Below are 25,404 nucleotides of genomic sequence, written 5' to 3'. Positions count from 1 at the left end.
GCTACCTACTGCCTCTACACTCTAACCGCTAGGCTACCTACCACCTCTACACTCTAACCACAAGGCTACCTGCCGGTTGTTGTTCCTAGACGTTTGCACTTCACAGTAACAGCCCTTACAGTTGACCGGGGGCAGCTCTAGCAGGGCAGAAATTTTGAGGAACTGACTTGCTGAAAAGGTGGCATCCTATGACGTTGAAAGTCACTGAGCTCTTCAACAAGGCCATTCTACTGCCAATGCTTGTCTATGTTGATTTTAACATTTAATTACTCAGTGTACTCCGTATACTGTATACTCAGTGTACTGTATACTCAGTGTACTCCGTATACTGTATACTCAGTGTACTGTATACTCAGTGTACTCCGTATACTGTATACTCAGTGTACTGTATACTCAGTGTACTCCGTATACTGTATACTCAGTGTACTGTATACTCAGTGTACTCCGTATACTGTATACTCAGTGTACTGTATACTCAGTGTACTGTATACTCAGTGTACTGTATACTCAGTGTACTGTATACTCAGTGTACTCAGTGTACTGTATACTCAGTGTACTCAGTGTACTGTATACTCAGTGTACTCAGTGTACTGTATACTCAGTGTACTCAGTGTACTGTATACTCAGTGTACTCAGTGTACTGTATACTCAGTGTACTCAGTGTACTGTATACTCAGTGTACTCAGTGTACTGTATACTCAGTGTACTCAGTGTACTGTATACTCAGTGTACTGTATACGCAGTGTACTGTATACGCAGTGTACTCAGTGTACTGTATACTCAGTGTACTGTATACGCAGTGTACTGTATACGCAGTGTACTCAGTGTACTGTATACTCAGTGTACTGTATACTCAGTGTACTCAGTATACTGTGGTACTCAGTGCATTAGGATTAGTATTTAGCCCCTTTGCTTTCGACATTGTGTTACAAAACTAAAATCCTTATTCTAAAATCCTCAGCTATCTACACACAATACCCCATAATGACAAAGAAAATACTTGTTTTTAGATACATTTGCAAATGTATAAAAAAAATGAAAATATCACATTTACATAAGTATTCAGACCCTTTACTCAGTACTTTGTTGAAGCACCGATTACAGCCTCAAGTCTTCTTGGGTATGACGTTACAAGCTTGACAGACCTGTATTTGGAGAGTTTCTCCCATTCTTCTCTGTAGATCCTCTCAAGCTCTGTCAGGTTGGATGGGGAGCGTCGCTGGACAGCTATTTTCAGGTCTCTACAGAGATGTTTGATCAGGTTCAAGTCCAGGATCTGGCTGGGCCACTCAGGGACATTCAGAGACTTGTCCAGAAGCCACTCCTACGTTGTCTTGGCTGTGTGCTTAGGGTCGTTATCCTGTTGGAAGGTGAACCTTCGCCCCAGTCTGAGGTCCTGAGCGCTCTGGAGAAGGTTGTCATAAAAAATATTTCTGGTCTTTGCTCTGTTCATCTTTCCCTCGATCCTGACTAGTCTCCCAGTCCCTGACACTGAAAAACATCCCCACAGCATGATGCTGCCACCACCATGGTTCACCGTAGCGATGGTGCCAGGTTTCCTCCAGACGTGACACTTGGCATTCAGGCCAAAGAGTTCAATCTTGGTTTCATCAGACAAGAGAATCTTGTTTCTCATGGTCTGAGTCCTTTAGGTGCCTTTTGGCAAACTCCAAGTGGGCTGTCATGTGCCTTTTACTGAGGAGTGGCTTCCGTCTGGCCACTCTACCATAAAGGCCTGATTGGTGGAGTGCTGCAGAGATGGTTGTCCTTCTGGAAGGTTCTCCCATCTCCACAAAGGAACTCTGGAGCTCTGTCAGAGTGACCATCGGGTTCTTGGTCACCTCCCTGACCAAGGCCCTTCTCCCTGATTGCTCAGTTTGGCCGGGCGGCCAGCTCTAGGAAGAGTCTTGGTGGTTCCAAACTTCTTCCATTTAAGAATGATGGAGGCCACTGTGTTCTTGTGGACCTTCAATACTGCAGAAATGTTTTGGTACCCTTCTCCAGATTATTGCCTCGACGCAATCCTGTCTCTGTGCTCTAGCGACAATTCCTTTGACCTCATGGCTTGGTTTTGGTCTGACATGCACTGTCAACTACGGAACCTTATATAGACAGGTGTGTGTCTTTCCAAATCATGTCCAATCAATTGAATTTACCACAGGTGGACCCCAATCAAGTTATAGAAACATCAAGGATGACCAATTGAGACAGGATGCACCCTGAGCTCAATTTCGAGTCTCATAGTAAAACTCTGAATAATTATGTAAATAAGGTATTTGTTTAAATTTTATATACATTTGTAAAAATGTATAAAAAAACCTGTTTTCACTTGGTCATTATGGGTTATTGTGTGTAGAATGATGAGAAAAACATTTTATTGAATCCATTTTAGAATAAGGCTGTAACGTAACACAATGTGGAAAAGGGGTCTGAATGCTTTCGAAAGCACTGTATAGTGTAAGTGAATTTATCCCAATACTTTTGGGAACAATGTAGAAATAGTGCTGTACTGTCTAAACGGTTCACCCTCAAATTAAAATCAAATTACAGTCTGCACTTTAACCTCAGTCATTGTATCATTTCAAATCCAAAGTGCTGAAGTACAGAGCCAAATCAAATAAACATGTGTCTCAATACTCTTGGAGCTCATTGTAGTACTGTAGTTCTCCACTAGAGGTCGACCGATTAATCGGAATGGCCGATTAATTAGGGCCGATTTCAAGTTTTCATAACAATCGGAAATCTGTATTTTTTGGACACCGATTTGGCCAATTATTATAATATATTTTTTTTACACCTTTATTTAATCTTTATTCAACTAGGCAAGTCAGTTAAGAACACATTCTTATTTTCAATGATGGCTTAGGAACAGTGGGTTAACTGCCTCGTTCAGGGGCAGAACGACAGAGTTTTACCTTGTCAGCTCGGGGATTCAATCTTGCAACCTTACGGTTAACTAGTCCAACGCTCTAACCACCTACTTTACATTGCACTCCACGAGGAGCCTGCCTGTTACGCGAATGCAGTAAGCTAAGGTAAGTTGCTAGCTAGCATTAAACTTATCTTATAAAAAACAATCATAATCACTAGTTAACTACACATGGTTGATGTTACTAGTTTATCTAGCGTGGCCTGCGTTGCATATAATCTGGCTGAGCATACAAGCATACAAGTATCTAAGTATCTGACTGAGCAGCAGCAGGCTCGTAAGCATTCATTCAAACAGCACTTTTGTGCGTTTTGCCAGCAGCTTTTCGTTGTGCGTCAAGCATTGAGCTGTTTATGACTTCAAGCCTATCAACTCCCGAGATTAGGCCGGTGTAACCGAAGTGACATGGCTACCTAGTTAGCGGGGTGCGCGCTAATAGCGTTTCAAACATCACTGCTCTGAGACTTGGAGTAGTTGTTCCCCTTGCTCTGCATGGGTAACGCTGCTTTGACGGTAGCTGTTGTCGTTGCGTTCCTGGTTCAAGCCCAGGGAGGAGCGAGGAGAGGGACGGAAGCTATACTGTTACACTGGCAATACTAAAGTGCATATAAGAACATCCAATAGTCAAAGTTATATGAAATACAAATGGTATAGAGTAAAATAGTCCTATAATTCCTATAATAACTACAACCTAAAACTTCTTACCTGGGAATATTGAAGACTCATGTTAAAAGGAACCACCAGCTTTCATTTGTTCTCATGTTCTGAGCAAGGAACTGAAACGTTAGCTTTCTTACATGGCACATATTGCACTTTTACTTTCTTCTCCAACGCTGTGTTTTTGCATTATTTAAACATGTTTCATTATTTATTTGAGGCTAAATTTATTTTATTGATGTATTATATTAAGTTAAAATAAGTGTTCATTCAGTATTGTTGTAATTGTCATTATTACAAATAAATACTTTTTTTTTTTTAAATCAGGCGATTTCGGTATCTGCTTTTTTTGGTCCTCCAATTATCGGTATCGAAAAATCATAAATCGGTCTACCTCTATTCTCCATGTCCATGTAGAAGGTAGGAGAAGACATCTCCGGTATTACTAAAGCTGTTAGAGCAGTAGACAGAGACAGGACTATACGTACCAACATGGTTCTCCACATCATTGATGTAGAAGGTAGGAGCGGGCATGGACATCCCTAGACCGTCCTTCTTCAGAACCAGGATTGGCTCGTTAAAACCAACCTCTTCCAGGTAGTCCATCGTCAACTGACTGCCGTTCAGCTTCACCACAATGTCCTCAGAGCTGTAAGACATAGATTACAGAGCCTTCAGAAAGTATTCATACCCCTTGTCCTCAGAGCTGAGGACTTATAACAGTCAAATCACATCATATTGTATTCGTCACCTGCTTCGTTAATAACGGGTGTAGACTAACAGTGAAATGCTTATTTACGGGCCCTTCCCAACATTACAGCGAGAACATAGAGAAATAATAGATAAACAATAAATATTTAAAATGGGCGACAAGTTTAAGTATCAGTTTGCAATATAAATATTTTTTAATTTGAGTTAATGAAGACGCATAGAAACTTGGTCTCTTTTTTGTTTTCTTGAGTAAGGCAACTCCAAAATGCAGCCTAGCTCACTCAGTGTTTTCTGTGGTGGTGGTGGGGCAAGCCAGCAGAAAATACAGAGCATTGCGCCGTGATTGGCTCAGTGTTCTGTCACTCATGGGGACACTATGTCACCGCCAAATCTAAGAGTAGAGCTCGAAAATTCAAGCCCTTTGGGTGCTGCCATAGAGTTACATTAGAAGTGCCCATCCAAGAAGGCTCAAGGTCATTGGTCACAGATAAAATTACATCAAATCACGTTTTATCTACAGTTGCTTTGGTTGTCAACATCATTATTTAGAAATCTTAGTCGACAATCTACTGGCAAATTCCTTTTTAATCCATGTTATATGAAGAGAAATAATGAAGAGAAACGATAGATAAAACGTACCGGTGCTCATCGGCCATTTGGCATAAACATTACACAACAAGTTGGAAATCGCGAATTAAACAATGAATTTGGAAGGAATCAGTGGCTAACTGCAAGCATTGTAAAGCAATCACTATCCTGCTATTCAGTGGAGTGGGTGTGTGGTCCAAGTCTGGGTTTAAGGGTCTCTTTTCCAGGCTTAAAATGATAAACATTCAACATTGGCCATGCTGTCAATCCAGCATGATTTCTGCAGCTTTCAAAACAACTGGAAACGCAGAACAGGGAAATCTGATTTCAGTGAGTTCAAGACAACTGGGAACTCAGAAGAAAACTGGTCATCCAACTCATAATTGTCAGTTGGGAACTCGAGGCCTCTTTCTAGAGCTCCGACCTGAAGATCACTGACGTCGTCATGATTCAACCTTGTTTTTTCCGAGTTCCCAGTTGTCTTGAAAGCACCATAAATCCAGAGAATGAAAGACCTTGATGACAAGTGAGCACAGCAAAACAAGATGAGTCCAAAAAAGGTATTGTATGCTGTTGCATAAATGATGTAATATGACAGGGAGATATGTATACTGTAGCTAAGAAAGTAATACTAAGTGTATGTTGTGTAGTAAACTGTTAGTAGCCCACCCTAATCATTTGGTCCCGTTTCACCTCCTAATTTTGCATAGTGTTCTAACTTGGTGATGCACATGTAGCCTTTAACCTGTTTTAGAGAAATGTAACATTTGAATATTGTAAGAGCTTTCATTGTTTGCTTTTATGCCCCCTTTATTTATCCTACGGTTCTGACTTGGTGTACAGGGAGAAAACTGTAAGAAGGGCCCATGTTCTGATTTCTGTCGCTGTACATTTCAAAAGTGTCAAACAAATAGTTATATTGACTACGTTCGTCCTAGCTCGCTCATTAATGTCTTAATCGAAATTACCGATTGCCTCTTATCCACTTGTCGTCCCTCTATGGCACATTTTGTACCACGTTTGTTTAAGCAAGTCAGCCATATCAGCTACGTTTTTTATTTTTTAAAGGCGGTTAATGAGGCTGAATGAACAGTTTCGCTGCCAGACAAGGATCCGCTCATAGCCAGGTGTATCAGTGGTACTGTGTTAGGACAGCTTTATGTAGGCCCTAACATTGTGACGGCTCCGCTGATAGCCAGGTGTATCAGTGGTACTGTGTTAGGACAGCTTTATGTAGGCCCTAACATTGTGACGGCTCCGCTGATAGCCAGGTGTATCAGTGGTACTGTGTTAGGACAGCTTTATGTAGGCCCTAACATTGTGACGGCTCCGCTGATAGCCAGGTGTATCAGTGGTACTGTGTTAGGACAGCTTTATGTAGGCCCTAACATTGTGACGGCTCCGCTGATAGCCAGGTGTATCAGTGGTACTGTGTTAGGACAGCTTTATGTAGGCCCTAACATTGTGACGGCTCCGCTGATAGCCAGGTGTATCAGTGGTACTGTGTTAGGACAGCTTTATGTAGGCCCTAACATTGTGACGGCTCCGCTGATAGCCAGGTGTATCAGTGGTACTGTGTTAGGACAGCTTTATGTAGGCCCTAACATTGTGACGGCTCCGCTGATAGCCAGGTGTATCAGTGGTACTGTGTTAGGACAGCTTTATGTAGGCCCTAACATTGTGACGGCTCCGCTGATAGCCAGGTGTATCAGTGGTACTGTGTTAGGACAGCTTTATGTAGGCCCTAACATTGTGACGGCTCCGCTGATAGCCAGGTGTATCAGTGGTACTGTGTTAGGACAGCTTTATGTAGGCCCTAACATTGTGACGGCTCCGCTGATAGCCAGGTGTATCAGTGGTACTGTGTTAGGACAGCTTTATGTAGGCCCTAACATTGTGACGGCTCCGCTGATAGCCAGGTGTATCAGTGGTACTGTGTTAGGACAGCTTTATGTAGGCCCTAACATTGTGACGGCTCCGCTGATAGCCAGGTGTATCAGTGGTACTGTGTTAGGACAGCTTTATGTAGGCCCTAACATTGTGACGGCTCCGCTGATAGCCAGGTGTATCAGTGGTACTGTGTTAGGACAGCTTTATGTAGGCCCTAACATTGTGACGGCTCCGCTGATAGCCAGGTGTATCAGTGGTACTGTGTTAGGACAGCTTTATGTAGGCCCTAACATTGTGACGGCTCCGCTGATAGCCAGGTGTATCAGTGGTACTGTGTTAGGACAGCTTTATGTAGGCCCTAACATTGTGACGGCTCCGCTGATAGCCAGGTGTATCAGTGGTACTGTGTTAGGACAGCTTTATGTAGGCCCTAACATTGTGACGGCTCCGCTGATAGCCAGGTGTATCAGTGGTACTGTGTTAGGACAGCTTTATGTAGGCCCTAACATTGTGACGGCTCCGCTGATAGCCAGGTGTATCAGTGGTACTGTGTTAGGACAGCTTTATGTAGGCCCTAACATTGTGACGGCTCCGCTGATAGCCAGGTGTATCAGTGGTACTGTGTTAGGACAGCTTTATGTAGGCCCTAACATTGTGACGGCTCCGCTGATAGCCAGGTGTATCAGTGGTACTGTGTTAGGACAGCTTTATGTAGGCCCTAACATTGTGACGGCTCCGCTGATAGCCAGGTGTATCAGTGGTACTGTGTTAGGACAGCTTTATGTAGGCCCTAACATTGTGACGGCTCCGCTGATAGCCAGGTGTATCAGTGGTACTGTGTTAGGACAGCTTTATGTAGGCCCTAACATTGTGACGGCTCCGCTGATAGCCAGGTGTATCAGTGGTACTGTGTTAGGACAGCTTTATGTAGGCCCTAACATTGTGACGGCTCCGCTGATAGCCAGGTGTATCAGTGGTACTGTGTTAGGACAGCTTTATGTAGGCCCTAACATTGTGACGGCTCCGCTGATAGCCAGGTGTATCAGTGGTACTGTGTTAGGACAGCTTTATGTAGGCCCTAACATTGTGACGGCTCCGCTGATAGCCAGGTGTATCAGTGGTACTGTGTTAGGACAGCTTTATGTAGGCCCTAACATTGTGACGGCTCCGCTGATAGCCAGGTGTATCAGTGGTACTGTGTTAGGACAGCTTTATGTAGGCCCTAACATTGTGACGGCTCCGCTGATAGCCAGGTGTATCAGTGGTACTGTGTTAGGACAGCTTTATGTAGGCCCTAACATTGTGACGGCTCCGCTGATAGCCAGGTGTATCAGTGGTACTGTGTTAGGACAGCTTTATGTAGGCCCTAATATTGTGACGGCTCCGCTGATAGCCAGGTGTATCAGTGGTACTGTGTTAGGACAGCTTTATGTAGGCCCCAACAGTGTGACGGCACCGTTTGTCACCGTTATAGTGCAATTCATGTATTGTTTAGTGTTGTGGGTTTGCTGGCATGCATCAAAAAAATGCCTTTAATTTGCACAAACCAAGATATACATTCTAAAATCACCACTGCACCCATCTACAATGACCACACTAGAACAACAAGTCCTGTTCAATCAGCCACTGTTGAGACCGGCCGACTGAGATGTATTAGTACAGCCTGATGATCCTCTCTGAGATGTCTGATTATCCTGTCTGAGATGTATTAGTACAGCCTGATTATCGTGTCTGAGATGTATTAGTACAGCCTGATTATCCTGTCTGAGATGTATTAGTACAGCCTGATTATCGTGTCTGAGATGTATTAGTACAGCCTGATTATCGTGTCTGAGATGTATAAGTACAGCCTGATTATCCTGTCTGAGATGTATTAGTACAGCCTGATTATCCTGTCTGAGATGTATTAGTACAGCCTGATTATCCTGTCTGAGATGTATTAGTACAGCCTGATTATCCTGTCTGAGATGTATTTGTACAGCCTGATTATCCTGTCTGAGATGTATTAGTACAGCCTGATTATCCTGTCTGAGATGTATTAGTACAGCCTGATGATCCTGTCTGAGATGTATTAGTACAGCCTGATGATCCTGTCTGAGATGTACTAGTACAGCCTGATTATCCTGTCTGAGATGTATTAGAACAGCCTGATTATCCTGTCTGAGATGCATTAGTACAGCCTGATTATCCTGTCTGAGATGTCTGATTATCCCGTCTGAGATGTATTTGTACAGCCTGATTATCCCGTCTGAGATGTATTAGTACAGCCTGATTATCCTGTCTGAGATGTATAAGTACAGCCTGATTATCCTGTCTGAGATGTATTAGTACAGCCTGATGATCCTGTCTGACATGTATTAGTACAGCCTGATGATCCTGTCTGAGATGTACTAGTACAGCCTGATTATCCTGTCTGAGATGTATTAGAACAGCCTGATTATCCTGTCTGAGATGCATTAGTACAGCCTGATTATCCTGTCTGAGATGTCTGATTATCCTGTCTGAGATGGATTTGTACAGCCTGATTATCCCGTCTGAGATGTATTAGTACAGCCTGATTATCCTGTCTGAGATGTATTAGTACAGCCTGATTATCCTGTCGGAGATGTATTAGTACAGCCTGATGATCCTGTCTGACATGTATTAGTACAGCCTGATTATCCTGTCTGAGATGTATTAGTACAGCCTGATTATCCTGTCTGAGATGTCTGATGATCCTGTCTGAGATGTATTAGTACAGCCTGATTATCCTGTCTGAGATGTATTAGTACAGCCTGATGATCCTGTCTGACATGTATTAGTACAACCTGATTATCCTGTCTGAGATGTATTAGTACAGCCTGATTATCCTGTCTGAGATGTCTGATGATCCTGTCTGAGATGTATTAGTACAGCCTGATGATCCTGTCTGACATGTATTAGTACAGCCTGATTATCCTGTCTGAGATGTATTAGTACAGCCTGATTATCCTGTCTGAGATGTCTGATGATCCTGTCTGAGATGTATTAGTACAGCCTAATTATCCTGTCTGAGATGTATTAGTACAGCCTGATGATCCTGTCTGACATGTATTAGTACAACCTGATTATCCTGTCTGAGATGTATTAGTACAGCCTGATTATCCTGTCTGAGATGTCTGATGATCCTGTCTGAGATGTATTAGTACAGCCTGATTATCCTGTCTGAGATGTATTAGTACAGCCTGATGATCCTGTCTGAGATGTATTAGTACAGCCTGATTATCCTGTCTGAGATGTATTAGTACAGTCTGATGATCCTGTCAGATGTATTAGTAAACACACACAGTTGTTTACCTGGGGAAGGTGCGACTGCGTAGCTCCTTGATGAACACCTGACTGCCGTTCTGAACAGCTTTGATGTCTCCTCTCTGTCCCGTGTCGTGTTTATTCCTTTTCTTGTTTTTCACTAAAATAAAACAGAAATATTAACACACAAACACCACCATTAGGAACAACAACAAAATATATGTACTGTGTACATGAGTCACGAATGAAACAATATCATAATCAGGGTCCTATTGAATAGACACCACAGGGTTAGGGTCCTATTGACTAGACACCACAGGGTTAGGGTCCTATTGACTAGACACCACAGGGTTAGGGTCCTATTGAATAGACACCACAGGGTTAGAGTCCTATTGACTAGACACCACAGGGTTAGGGTCCTAACTAAATAACATCATCAGGGTCCTATTGACTAGACACCACAGGGTTAGGGTCCTATTGACTAGACACCACAGGGTTAGGGTCCTATTGACTAGACACCACAGGGTTACTAAATAACATCATCAGGGTCCTATTGACTAGACACCACAGGGTTAGGGTCCTATTGACTAGACACCACAGGGTTACTAAATAACATCATCAGGGTCCTATTGACTAGACACCACAGGGTTAGGGTCCTATTGACTAGACACCACAGGGTTAGGGTCCTATTGACTAGACACCACAGGGTTACTAAATAACATCATCAGGGTCCTATTGACTAGACACCACAGGGTTAGGGTCCTATTGACTAGACACCACAGGGTTACTAAATAACATCATCAGGGTCCTATTGACTAGACACCACAGGGTTACGGTCCTATTGAATAGACACCACAGGGTTAGGGTCCTATTGAATAGACACCACAGGGTTAGGGTCCTATTGAATAGACACCACAGGGTTAGGGTCCTATTGACTAGACACTACAGGGTTAGGGTCCTATTGACTAGACACCACAGGGTTAGGGTCCTATTGACTAGATACCACAGGGTTAGGGTCCTATTGACTAGACACCACAGGGTTACTAAATAACATCATCAGTGTCCTATTGAATAGACACCACAGGATTAGGGTCCTATTGACTAGACACCACAGGGTTAGGGTCCTATTGAATAGACACCACAGGGTTAGAGTCCTATTGACTAGACACCACAGGGTTAGGGTCCTATTGACTAGACACCACAGGGTTAGGGTCCTATTGACTAGACACCACAGGGTTACTAAATAACATCATCAGGGTCCTATTGACTAGACACCACAGGGTTAGGGTCCTATTGACTAGACACCACAGGGTTAGGGTCCTATTGACTAGACACCACAGGGTTACTAAATAACATCATCAGGGTCCTATTGACTAGACACCACAGGGTTAGGGTCCTATTGACTAGACACCACAGGGTTAGGGTCCTATTGACTAGACACCCCAGGGTTAGGGTCCTATTGACTAGACACCACAGGGTTAGGGTCCTATTGACTAGACACCACAGGGTTAGGGTCCTATTGACTAGACACCACAGGGTTAGGGTCCTATTGACTAGACACCACAGGGTTAGGGTCCTATTGACTAGACACCACAGGGTTAGGGTCCTATTGACTAGACACCACAGGGTTAGGGTCCTATTGACTAGACACCCCAGGGTTAGGGTCCTATTGACTAGACACCCCAGGGTTAGGGTCCTATTGACTAGACACCACAGGGTTAGGGTCCTACTGACTAGACACCACAGGGTTAGGGTCCTATTGACTAGACACCACAGGGTTACTAAATAACATCATCAGGGTCCTATTGACTAGACACCACAGGGTTAGGGTCCTATTGAATAGACACCACAGGTTTAGGGTCCTATTGAATACACACCACAGGGTTAGGGTCCTATTGACTAGACACCACAGGGTTAGGGTCCTATTGACTAGACACCACAGGGTTAGGGTCCTATTGACTAGACACCACAGGGTTAGGGTCCTATTGACTAGACACCACAGGGTTACTAAATAACATCATCAGGGTCCTATTGACTAGACACCACAGGGTTAGGGTCCTATTGACTAGACACCACAGGGTTAGGGTCCTACTGACTAGACACCACAGGGTTAGGGTCCTATTGACTAGACACCACAGGGTTACTAAATAACATCATCAGGGTCCTATTGACTAGACACCACAGGGTTAGGGTCCTATTGACTAGACACCACAGGGTCAGGGTCCTATTGACTAGACACCACAGGGTTAGGGTCCTATTGACTAGACACCACAGGGTTAGGGTCCTATTGACTAGACACCACAGGGTTAGGGTCCTATTGACTAGACACCACAGGGTTACGGTCCTATTGAATAGACACCACAGGGTTACTAAATAACATCATCAGGGTCCTATTGACTAGACACCACAGGGTTAGGGTCCTATTGACTAGACACCCCAGGGTTAGGGTCCTATTGACTAGACACCACAGGGTTAGGGTCCTACTGACTAGACACCACAGGGTTAGGGTCCTATTGACTAGACACCACAGGGTTACTAAATAACATCATCAGGGTCCTATTGACTAGACACCACAGGGTTAGGGTCCTATTGACTAGACACCACAGGGTTAGGGTCCTATTGAATAGACACCACAGGTTTAGGGTCCTATTGAATACACACCACAGGGTTAGGGTCCTATTGACTAGACACCACAGGGTTAGGGTCCTATTGACTAGACACCACAGGGTTAGGGTCCTATTGACTAGACACCACAGGGTTAGGGTCCTATTGACTAGACACCACAGGGTTAGGGTCCTATTGACTAGACACCACAGGGTTAGGGTGCTATTGACTAGACACCACAGGGTTAGGGTCCTATTGACTAGACACCACAGGGTTAGGGTCCTATTGACTAGACACCCCAGGGTTAGGGTCCTATTGACTAGACACCACAGGGTTAGGGTCCTACTGACTAGACACCACAGGGTTAGGGTCCTATTGACTAGACACCACAGGGTTACTAAATAACATCATCAGGGTCCTATTGACTAGACACCACAGGGTTAGGGTCCTATTGACTAGACACCACAGGGTTAGGGTCCTATTGAATAGATACCACAGGTTTAGGGTCCTATTGAATACACACCACAGGGTTAGCGTCCTATTGACTAGACACCACAGGGTTAGGGTCCTATTGACTAGACACCACAGGGTTAGGGTCCTATTGAATAGATACCACAGGTTTAGGGTCCTATTGAATACACACCACAGGGTTAGCGTCCTATTGACTAGACACCACAGGGTTAGGGTCCTATTGACTAGACACCACAGGGTTAGGGTCCTATTGACTAGACACCACAGGGTTAGGGTCCTATTGACTAGACACCACAGGGTTAGGGTCCTATTGACTAGACACCACAGGGTTAGGGTCCTATTGACTAGACACCACAGGGTTAGGGTCCTATTGACTAGACACCACAGGGTTAGGGTCCTATTGACTAGACACCACAGGGTTAGGGTCCTATTGAATAGACACCACAGGTTTAGGGTCCTATTGACTAGACACCACAGGGTTAGGGTCCTATTGACCAGACACCACAGGGTTAGGGTCCTATTGACCAGACACCACAGGGTTAGGGTCCTATTGACCAGACACCACAGGGTTAGGGTCCTATTGAATAGACACCACAGGGTTAGGGTCCTATTGAATAGACACCACAGGGTTAGGGTCCTAACTAAATAACATCATCAGGGTCCTATTGACTAGACACCACAGGGTCCTATTGACTAGACACCACAGGGTTAGGGCCAAGAAACTCTTGTCTTATTGGCTACGGTGTGCACTAATTAATGAAACCCTGTGTAGGGTCAGCCTGGTGGACTGTAGGTATGACAGGACTAGAGTAGGTATGACCGAGAGAAGGACAGAAAGACCTACTGGTGGATTTTCCATCGGTCTTCTCACAGTTGGGACAGTGGTAGATGTCAATGTCTGGAGCCTCGTCCTCATCCACACCAACACAGCTGGAACACACAGAGAAATGCGCTGGTTATATAACACAGCTGAAACACACAGAGAAATAGATTGGCTATATAACTTAACACAGCTGAAACAACAGACAGAAATACATTGGCTTGCTCTTCAAGAAATGCTGGCGGCCATGACAGAAGCCAAACTTGAGTTGGCTTGGGGGTGTGGTTTGATGTGGGTGTTTCTTGGGTGTGTCCTTGCCACCACCAAGACACGCCCTCTGTCAGAACCTTTCCGGCAGCAGTTTCGCCTCCCACTCAATCACAACAAACCAACCTCCGGCAGGCTCAGTTCAATAACTACAGGCAGATTTATGGTGAGATGTCGGAGGAAGCTTTGAATAGGTCAGTAGCCTACAGAGTAATATGAGAAGAACGCAATTGCTGAATTGATTGAGATATTGTAAACTCAGTGCTGTGCTAACTTTCACATGCAGGCCCATGTAGAATAAACCATTTGCATACAGGGCTTTCAGAAAGTATTCATACCCTGGACTTATTACACACGTTGTTGTGTTACAGTCTGAAATGAAAACAGCTTTCCCCCTCAATTTACACACAATACCCCATAATGACAAAGAAATACAGAAATATCATTTAATTTACATAAAGTACTCACACCCCTGAGTCAATACATGTCAGAATCACAAAATAAATATATATAAAAGCTGTGCACACCTGGATTGTACAACATCTGAGCATTATTCTTTTTTAAACTCTTAAGCTCTGTCAAGTTGATCATTGCTATACAGCCATTTTCAAGTCTTACCATAGATTTTCAAGCCAATTTAAGTCAAAACTGTCTTCTTGGTAAGCTACTCCAGTGTAGATTTGGCCTTGTGTTTTAGGTTATTGTCCTGCTGAAAGATGAATTTGTCTCCCGGTGTCTATTGGAAAGCAGACCGAACCAGGTTTTCCTCTAGGATTGTGCCTGTGCTTAGCTCTATGTCGTTTCTTTTTATCCTTAACAACTCCCTAGTTCTTGCCAACGACGATTATACCCATAACATGATGCAGCCACCGCCATGCATGAAAATATGAAGAGTGGTACTCCGTGTTGTGTTTTTCCCCAAACATAACGCTTTGTATTCAGGACATAAAGTTCACTTCTTGGCCCCATTTTATGCAGTTTTACTTTAGTGTGATATTGCAAACAGGATTATTTTTTTAAAATATTTGTACTCTGTACAGGCTTCCATCTTTTCACTCTGTCATTTAGATTACTATTGTGGAGTAACTCAGTTTTCTCCTACCACAACCATTGGCCTCATGGTGAAATCCCTGAGCAGTTTCCTTCCTCTCCAGCAACTGAGTTAGGAAGGAAGCCTGTATCTTTGTAGTGACTAGGTGTATTGATACACCATCCAAAGTGTAATTAATAACCTCACCCTGCTCAAAGGGATAGTCAATGTCTGGTTTTTATTTTTACCCATCTACCAATAGGTGCCCTTCTTTGTGAGGCATTGGAAAACCTCCCTGGTCTTTGTGGTTGAATCTATTTGAAATTCACTGCTCGACTGAGGGACCGTACAGATAATTGTATGTGTTGGGAACAGCGATGAGGTATTCACTTAAAAAATCATGTTTTACACTATTATTACACACAGAGAGCGATTCCATGCAACATATTTGGGCTTGTTATAAAGGGCTTGAATACTTACTGACTAAAGACATTTCAGCTTTTCATTTTTTATGAATTTGTAAACATTTCTAAAAACATAATACCCCATAATGTGAAAGTGGAATTGTGTGTAGGACAAGAAAACTAAATTCAACCCATTTTAAATGCAGGCTGTAACAATGTGGGAGATACTGTAACACCATAGAAGCAGTGCTCTATTAATATAACAATGTGCACCTTTCATCATTCATCCCTAGCCAATACAGATCAAAACCTTGGTCAGAGTGGTCATAACATCCTGTGTGGTAATGGGGCTACCATAGTAACATGTCAGAGTGGTCATACCTTCCTGTCTGGTGGTAATGGGGCTACCATAGTAACATGTCAGAGTGGTCATACCTTCCTGTCTGGTGGTAATGGGGCTACCATGGTAACATGTCAGAGTGGTCATACCTTCCTGTTTGGTGGTAATGGGGCTACCATGGTAATATGTCAGAGTGGTCATACCATCCTGTCTGGTGGTAATGGGGCTACCATAGTAACATGTCAGAGTGGTCATACCTTCCTGTCTGGTGGTAATGGGGCTACCATGGTAACATGTCAGAGTGGTCATACCATCCTGTCTGGTGGTAATGGGGCAACCATAGTAACATGTCAGAGTGGTCATACCTTCCTGTCTGGTGGTAATGGGGCTACCATAGTAACATGTCAGAGTGGTCATACCTTCCTGTCTGGTGGTAATGGGGCTACCATGGTAACATGTCAGAGTGGTCATACCATCCTGTCTGGTGGTAATGGGGCAACCATAGTAACATGTCAGAGTGGTCATACCTTCCTGTCTGGTGGTAATGGGGCTACCATGGTAACATGTCAGTGGTCATACCTTCCTGTCTGGTGGTAATGGGGCTACCATGGTAACATGTCAGAGTTGTCATACCATCCTGTCTGGTGGTAATGGGGCTACCATAGTAACATGTCAGAGTGGTCATACCATCCTGTCTGGTGGTAATGGGGCTACCATGGTAACATGTCAGAGTTGTCATACCATCCTGTCTGGTGGTAATGGGGCTACCATAGTAACATGTCAGAGTGGTCATACCATCCTGTCTGGTGGTAATGGGGCTACCATGGTAACATGTCAGAGTGGTCATATTGACTAATACCTCCCTCCCCATATTGACTAATACCTAATACCAATTAATTCAAAAAGAAAAAAAGACAACAAGTAAAAGTTGTGTCAAGTAACATTTTAATGCAGAGTATCTCTGTCCGTTCAGAGACATCAGTATCAAGCCTGTCTATCAGAGTGCCAGGTCTCTGTCCGTTCAGAGACATCAGTATCAAGCCTGTCTGTCAGAGTGCCAGGTCTCTGTCCATTCAGAGACATCAGTATCTGTCTGTTAGGTCTCTCTCCATTCAGAGACATCAGTATCAAGCCTGTCTGTCAGAGTGCCAGGTCTCTGTCCGTTCAGAGACATCAGTATCAAGCCTGTCTATCAGAGTGCCAGGTCTCTGTCCGTTCAGAGACATCAGTATCAAGCCTGTCTATCAGAGTGCCAGGTCTCTCTCCATTCAGAGACATCAGTATCAAGCCTGTCTATCAGAGTGCCAGGTCTCTCTCCATTCAGAGACATCAGTATCAAGCCTGTCTATCAGAGTGAACAGAGGGAACACCCCCCTATCCACATCGATGGAACAGTAGTGGAGAGGGTAGCAAGTTAAGTTCCTCGGCATACACATCACAGACAAACTGAATTGGTCCACTCACACAGACAGCATCGTGAAGAAGGCGCAGCAGCGCCTCTTCAACCTCAGGAGGCTGAAGAAATTCGGCTTGTCACCAAAAGCACTCACAAACTTCTACAGATGCACAATCGAGAGCATCCTGGCGGGCTGTATCACCGCCTGGTACGGCAACTGCTCCGCCCTCAACCGTAAGGCTCTCCAGAGGGTAGTGAGGTCTGCACAACGCATCACCGGGGCAAACTACCTGCCCTCCAGGACACCTACACCACCCGATGTTACAGGAAGGCCATAAAGATCATCAAGGACATCAACCACCCGAGCCACTGCCTGTTCACCCCGCTATCATCCAGAAGGCGAGGTCAGTACAGGTGCATCAAAGCTGGGACCGAGAGACTGAAAAACAGCTTCTATCTCAAGGCCATCAGACTGTTAAACAGCCACCACTAACATTGAGTGGCTGCTGTCAACACACTGACACTGACTCTACTCCAGCCACTTTAATAATGGGAATTGATGGGAAATGATGTAAATATATCACTAGCCACTTTAAACAATGCTACCTTACATAATGTTTACATACCCTACATTATTCATCTCACATGCATACGTATATACTGTACTCTATATCATCGACTGCATCCTTATGTAATACATGTATCACTAGCCACTTTAACTATGCCACTTTGTTTACATACTCATCTCATATGTATATACTGTACTCGATATCAGCTACTGTATCTTGCCTATGCTGCTCTGTACCATCACTCATTCATATATCCTTATGTACATATTCTTTATCCCCTTACACTGTGTATAAGACAGTAGTGTTGGAATTGTTAGTTAGATTACTTGTTGGTTATTACTGCATTGTCGGAACTAGAAGCACAAGCATTTTGCTACAGTCGCATTAACATCTGCTAACCATGTGTATGTGACAAATAAAATTTGATTTGATTTGAGTGCCAGGTCTCTCTCCATTCAGAGACATCAGTATCAAGCCTGTCTATCAGAGTGCCAGGTCTCTCTCCATTCAGAGACATCAATATCAAGCCTGTCTGTCAGAGTGCCAGGTCTCTGTCCATTCAGAGACATCAGTATCAAGCCTATCAGAGTGCCAGGTCTCTCTCCATTCAGAGACATCAGTATCAAGCCTGTCTATCAGAGTGCCAGGTCTCTCTCCATTCAGAGACATCAGTATCAAGCCTGTCTATCAGAGTGCCAGGTCTCTCTCCATTCAGAGACATCAGTATCAAGCCTGTCTGAACTTCATCAAATATACTGTTCTGTCACACACACACACGGAGTAATGATTAAGCCTGGTGGAACCAACCTGATCGCTGCATTAGCCTTTCTATTTCACTTCTGATATCATCAAATGGGAAATCAAATAGAATGTTGATTAGTTCTACCAGGCTAGGTTATACCCTGGACATTATATGGTGATCAGGCTGGTTCCACCAGGCTAGGTTATACCCTGGACATGATATGTTGATCAGGCTGGTTCCATCAGGCTAGGTTATACCCTGGACATTATATGGTGATCAGGCTGGTAACACCAGGCTAGGTTATACCCTGGACATTATTTGGTGATCAGGCTGGTTCCATCAGGCTAGGTTATACCCTGGACATTATATGGAGAACAGAGTGATCAGGCTGGTTATACCAAGCTAGGTTATACCCTGGACATTATATGGAGATCAGGCCGGTTCCATCAGGCTAGGTTATACCCTGGACATTATATGGTGATCAGGCTGGTTCCACCAGGCTAGGTTATACCCTGGACATGATATGGTGATCAGGCTGGTTCCACCAGGCTAGGTTATACCCTGGACATTATATGGAGAACAGAGTGATCAGGCTGGTTATACCAGGCTAGGTTATACCCTGGACATTATATGGAGATCAGGCTGGTTCCATCAGGCTAGGTTATACCCTGGACTTTATATAGTGATCAGGCTGGTTCTACCAGGCTAGGCTATACCCTGGACATTATATAGTGATCAGGCTGGTTCCCACCAGGCTAGGTTATACCCTGGACATTATATGGAGATCAGGCTGGTTCCATCAGGCTAGGTTATACCCTGGACATTATATAGTGATCAGGCTGGTTCTACCAGGCTAGGTTATACCCTGGACATTATATAGTTATCAGGCTGGTTCCCACCAGGCTAGGTTATACCCTGGACATTATAGGGAGATCAGGCTGGTTCCATCAGGCTAGGTTATACCCTGGGCATTATATGGTGATCAGGCTGGTTCCACCAGGCTAGGTTATACCCTGGACATTATATGGTGAACAGAGTGATCAGGCTGGTTCCACCAGGCTAGGTTATACCCTGGACATTATATGGAGATCAGGCTGGTTCCATCAGGCTAGGTTATACCCTGGGCATTATATGGTGATCAGGCTGGTTATACCAGGCTAGATTATACCCTGGACATTATATGGTGATCAGGCTGGTTCCACCAGGCTAGGTTATACCCTGGACATTATATGGAGAACAGAGTGATCAGGCTGGTTATACCAAGCTAGGTTATACCCTGGACATTATATGGAGATCAGGCCGGTTCCATCAGGCTAGGTTATACCCTGGACATTATATGGTGAACAGAGTGATCAGGCTGGTTCCACCAGGCTAGGTTATACCCTGGACATTATATGGAGATCAGGCTGGTTCCACCAGGCTAGGTTATACCCTGGACATTATATAGTGATCAGGCTGGTTCCATCAGGCTAGGTTATACCCTGGACATTATATGGTGATCAGGCTGGTTCCACCAGGCTAGGTTATACCCTGGACATTATATGGAGATCAGGCTGGTTCCATCAGGCTAGGTTATACCCTGGACATTATATAGTGATCAGGCTGGTTCTACCAGGCTAGGTTATACCCTGGACATTATATAGTTATCAGGCTGGTTCCCACCAGGCTAGGTTATACCCTGGACATTATAGGGAGATCAGGCTGGTTCCATCAGGCTAGGTTATACCCTGGGCATTATATGGTGATCAGGCTGGTTCCACCAGGCTAGGTTATACCCTGGACATTATATGGTGAACAGAGTGATCAGGCTGGTTCCACCAGGCTAGGTTATACCCTGGACATTATATGGAGATCAGGCTGGTTCCATCAGGCTAGGTTATACCCTGGGCATTATATGGTGATCAGGCTGGTTATACCAGGCTAGATTATACCCTGGACATTATATGGTGATCAGGCTGGTTCCACCAGGCTAGGTTATACCCTGGACATTATATGGAGAACAGAGTGATCAGGCTGGTTATACCAAGCTAGGTTATACCCTGGACATTATATGGAGATCAGGCCGGTTCCATCAGGCTAGGTTATACCCTGGACATTATATGGTGAACAGAGTGATCAGGCTGGTTCCACCAGGCTAGGTTATACCCTGGACATTATATGGAGATCAGGCTGGTTCCACCAGGCTAGGTTATACCCTGGACATTATATAGTGATCAGGCTGGTTCCATCAGGCTAGGTTATACCCTGGACATTATATGGTGATCAGGCTGGTTCCACCAGGCTAGGTTATACCCTGGACATTATATGGAGATCAGGCTGGTTCCATCAGGTAGGTTATACCCTGGGCATTATATGGTGATCAGGCTGGTTATACCAGGCTAGGTTATACCCTGGACATTATATGGAGATCAGGCTGGTTCCATCAGGCTAGGTTATACCCTGGACTTTATATAGTGATCAGGCTGGTTCTACCAGGCTAGGCTATACCCTGGACATTATATAGTGATCAGGCTGGTTCCCACCAGGCTAGGTTATACCTTGGACATTATATGGAGATCAGGCTGGTTCCATCAGGCTAGGTTATACCCTGGACATTATATAGTGATCAGGCTGGTTCTACCAGGCTAGGTTATACCCTGGACATTATATGGAGATCAGGCTGGTTCCACCAGGCTAGGTTATACCCTGGACATTATATAGTGATCAGGCTGGTTCCATCAGGCTAGGTTATACCCTGGACATTATATGGTGATCAGGCTGGTTCCACCAGGCTAGGTTATACCCTGGACATTATATGGAGATCAGGCTGGTTCCATCAGGCTAGGTTATACCCTGGGCATTATATGGTGATCAGGCTGGTTATACCAGGCTAGATTATACCCTGGACATTATATGGTGATCAGGCTGGTTCCACCAGGCTAGGTTATACCCTGGACATTATATGGTGAACAGAGTGATCAGGCTGGTTATACCAGGCTAGGTTATACCCTGGACATTATATGGTGAACAGAGTGATCAGGCTGGTTCCACCAGGCTAGGTTATACGCTGGACAATATATGGTGATCAGGCTAGGTTATACCCTGGACATTATATGGAGATCAGGCTGGTTCCACCAGGCTAGGTTATACCCTGGACATTATATGGAGATCAGGCTGGTTCCACCAGGCTAGGTTATACCCTGGACATTATATGGTGAACAGAGTGATCAGGCTGGTTATACCAGGCTTCGTTATACCCTGGACATTATATGGAGATCAGGCTGGTTCCACCAGGCTAGGTTATACCCTGGACATTATATAGTGATCAGGCTGGTTATACCAGGCTTCATTATACCCTGGACATTATATAGTGAACAGAGTGATCAGGCTGGTTATACCCTTGTCATCCGATTAAATTCATACCATGGTGCAGTTTGCTGCAGGTAGGAAAGGCAGTCCGGACCAAACACAGGAAATTAAGTTGTGTAGTATTATTGGTTGTTTGACTGGGAACAGAACTAAATTCAGTATTATTGGTTGTTTGACTGGGAACAGAACTAAATTCAGTATTATTGGTTGTTTGACTGGGAACAGAACTAAATTCAGTATTATTGGTTGTTTGACTGGGAACAGAACTAAATTCAGTATTATTGGTCGTTTGACTGGGAACAGAACTAAATTCAGTATTATTGGTTGTTTGACTGGGAACAGTTGATGAAATACACGCAGCATCATAACTTCCTATCTCTGAAACATTCAGTAGCAGCTCGTTCTGCAGATTAGGTACGGGGCTATACCGGGATAAAGGCTCCTGAATATTGCCTATTCATAATGCAGGTTTGTATTTATTATGGATCCCCATTAGTTCCTGCCCAAGCAGCAGCTACTCTTCCTGGGGTTTATTATGGATCCCCATTAGTTCCTGCCAAGGCAGCAGCTACTCTTCCTGGGGTTTATTATGGATCCCCATTAGTTCCTGCCAAGGCAGCAGCTACTCTTCCTGGGGTTTATTATGGATCCCCATTAGTTCCTGCCAAGGCAGCAGCTGCTCTTCCTGGGGTTTATTATGGATCCCCATTAGTTCCTGCCAAGGCAGCAGCTACTCTTCCTGGGGTTTATTATGGATCCCCATTAGTTCCTGCCAAGGCAGCAGCTACTCTTCCTGGGGTTTATTATGGATCCCCATTAGTTCCTGCCAAGGCAGCAGCTACTCTTCCTGGGGTTTATTATGGATCCCCATTAGTTCCTGCCAAGGCAGCAGCTACTCTTCCTGGGGTTTATTATGGATCCCCATTAGTTCCTGCCAAGGCAGCAGCTACTCTTCCTGGGGTTTATTATGGATCCCCATTAGTTCCTGCCAAGGCAGCAGCTACTCTTCCTGGGGTTTATTATGGATCCCCAGTAGTTCCTGCCAAGTCAGCAGCTACTCTTCCTGGGGTTTATTATGGATCCCCATTAGTAGCAGTAGCTACTCTTCCTGGGGTTTATTATGGATCCCCATTAGTAGCAGTAGCTACTCTTCCTGGGGTTTATTATGGATCCCCATTAGTAGCAGTAGCTACTCTTCCTGGGGTTTATTATGGATCCCCATTAGTAGCAGTAGCTACTCTTCCTGGGGTTTATTATGGATCCCCATTAGTAGCAGCAGCTACTCTTCCTGGGGTACAGCAAAATTAATGCCGTTTATACCATTTTAAAAACAAAAACATTACATTCACAGATTTCACAACACACTGTGTGCCCTCAGGCCCCTACTCCACCACTACCATATATCTACAACACACTGTGTGCCCTCAGGCCCCTACTCCACCACTACCATATATCTACAACACACTGTGTGCCCTCAGGCCCCTACTCCACCACTACCACATATCTACAACACACTGTGTGCCCTCAGGCCCCTACTCCACCACTACCACATATCTACAACACACTGTGTGCCCTCAGGCCCCTACTCCACCACTACCACATATCTACAACACACTGTGTGCCCTCAGGCCCCTACTCCACCACTACCACATATCTACAACACACTGTGTGCCTTCAGGCCCCTACTCCACCACTACCACATATCTACAACACACTGTGTGCCTTCAGGCCCCTACTCTACCACTACCACATATCTACAACACACTGTGTGCCCTCAGGCCCCTACTCCACCACTACCACATATCTACAACACACTGTGTGTCCTCAGGCCCCTACTCCACCACTACCACATATCTACAACACACTGTGTGTCCTCAGGCCCCTACTCCACCACTACCACATATCTACAACACACTGTGTGCCCTCAGGCCCCTACTCCACCACTACCACATATCTACAACACACTGTGTGCCTTCAGGCCCCTACTCCACCACTACCACATATCTACAACACACTGTGTGCCCTCAGGCCCCTACTCCACCACTACCACATATCTACAACACACTGTGTTCCCTCAGGCCCCTACTCCACCACTACCACATATCTACAACACACCGTGTGTCCTCAGGCCCCTACTCCACCTCTACCACATATCTACAACACACTGTGTGTCCTCAGGCCCCTACTCCACCACGACCACATATCTACAACACACTGTGTGCCCTCAGGCCCCTACTCCACCACTACCACATATCTACAACACACTGTGTGCCCTCAGGCCCCTACTCCACCACTACCACATATCTACAACACACTGTGTGCCCTCAGGCCCCTACTCCACCACTACCACATATCTACAACACACTGTGTGCCCTCAGGCCCCTACTCCACCACTACCACATATCTACAACACACTGTGTGTCCTCAGGCCCCTACTCCACCACTACCACATATCTACAACACACTGTGTGCCCTCAGGCCCCTACTCCACCACTACCACATATCTACAACACACTGTGCCCTCAGGCCCCTACTCCACCACTACCACATATCTACAACACACTCTGTGCCCTCAGGCCCCTACTCCACCTCTACCACATATCTACAACACACTGTGTGCCCTCAGGCCCCTACTCCACCTCTACCACATATCTACAACACACTGTGTGCCCTCAGGCCCCTACTCCACCACTACCACATATCTACAACACACTGTGTCCTCAGGCCCCTACTCCACCTCTACCACATATCTACAACACACTGTGTGCCCTCAGGCCCCTACTCCACCTCTACCACATATCTACAACACACTGTGTGTCCTCAGGCCCCTACTCCACCTCTACCACATATCTACAACACACTGTGTGTCCTCAGGCCCCTACTCCACCACTACCACATATCTACAACACACTGTGTGCCCTCAGGCCCCTACTCCACCACTACCACATATCTACAACACACTGTGTGCCCTCAGGCCCCTACTCCACCACTACCACATATCTACAACACACTGTGTGCCCTCAGGCCCCTACTCCACCACACCACATCTACACACTGTGTGCCCTCAGGCCCCTACTCCACCACTACCACATATCTACAACACACTGTTTGCCCTCAGGCCCCTACTCCACCACTACCTCATATCTACAACACACTGTGTGCCCTCAGGCCCCTACTCCACCACTACCACATATCTACAACACACTGTGTGCCCTCAGGCCCCTACTCCACCACTACCACATATCTACAACACACTGTTTGCCCTCAGGCCCCTACTCCACCACTACCTCATATCTACAACACTGCCCTCAGGCCCCCTACTCCACCACTACCACATATCTACAACACACTGTGTGCCCTCAGGCCCCTAC

General features: G+C 45.1%; 1 pseudogene; it reads right to left on the bottom strand.

Annotated features, from left to right (window-relative positions):
* Window positions 1–25,404, bottom strand: part of LOC121846745 — a 171,846-nt pseudogene that overhangs the window by 137,291 nt on the left and 9,151 nt on the right.

The sequence above is a fragment of the Oncorhynchus tshawytscha genome, linkage group LG07 (genome assembly GCF_018296145.1).
Source record: "Oncorhynchus tshawytscha isolate Ot180627B linkage group LG07, Otsh_v2.0, whole genome shotgun sequence".
Taxonomy (NCBI): domain Eukaryota; kingdom Metazoa; phylum Chordata; class Actinopteri; order Salmoniformes; family Salmonidae; genus Oncorhynchus; species Oncorhynchus tshawytscha.
This window is presented reverse-complemented; position numbering and strand designations above follow the sequence as displayed.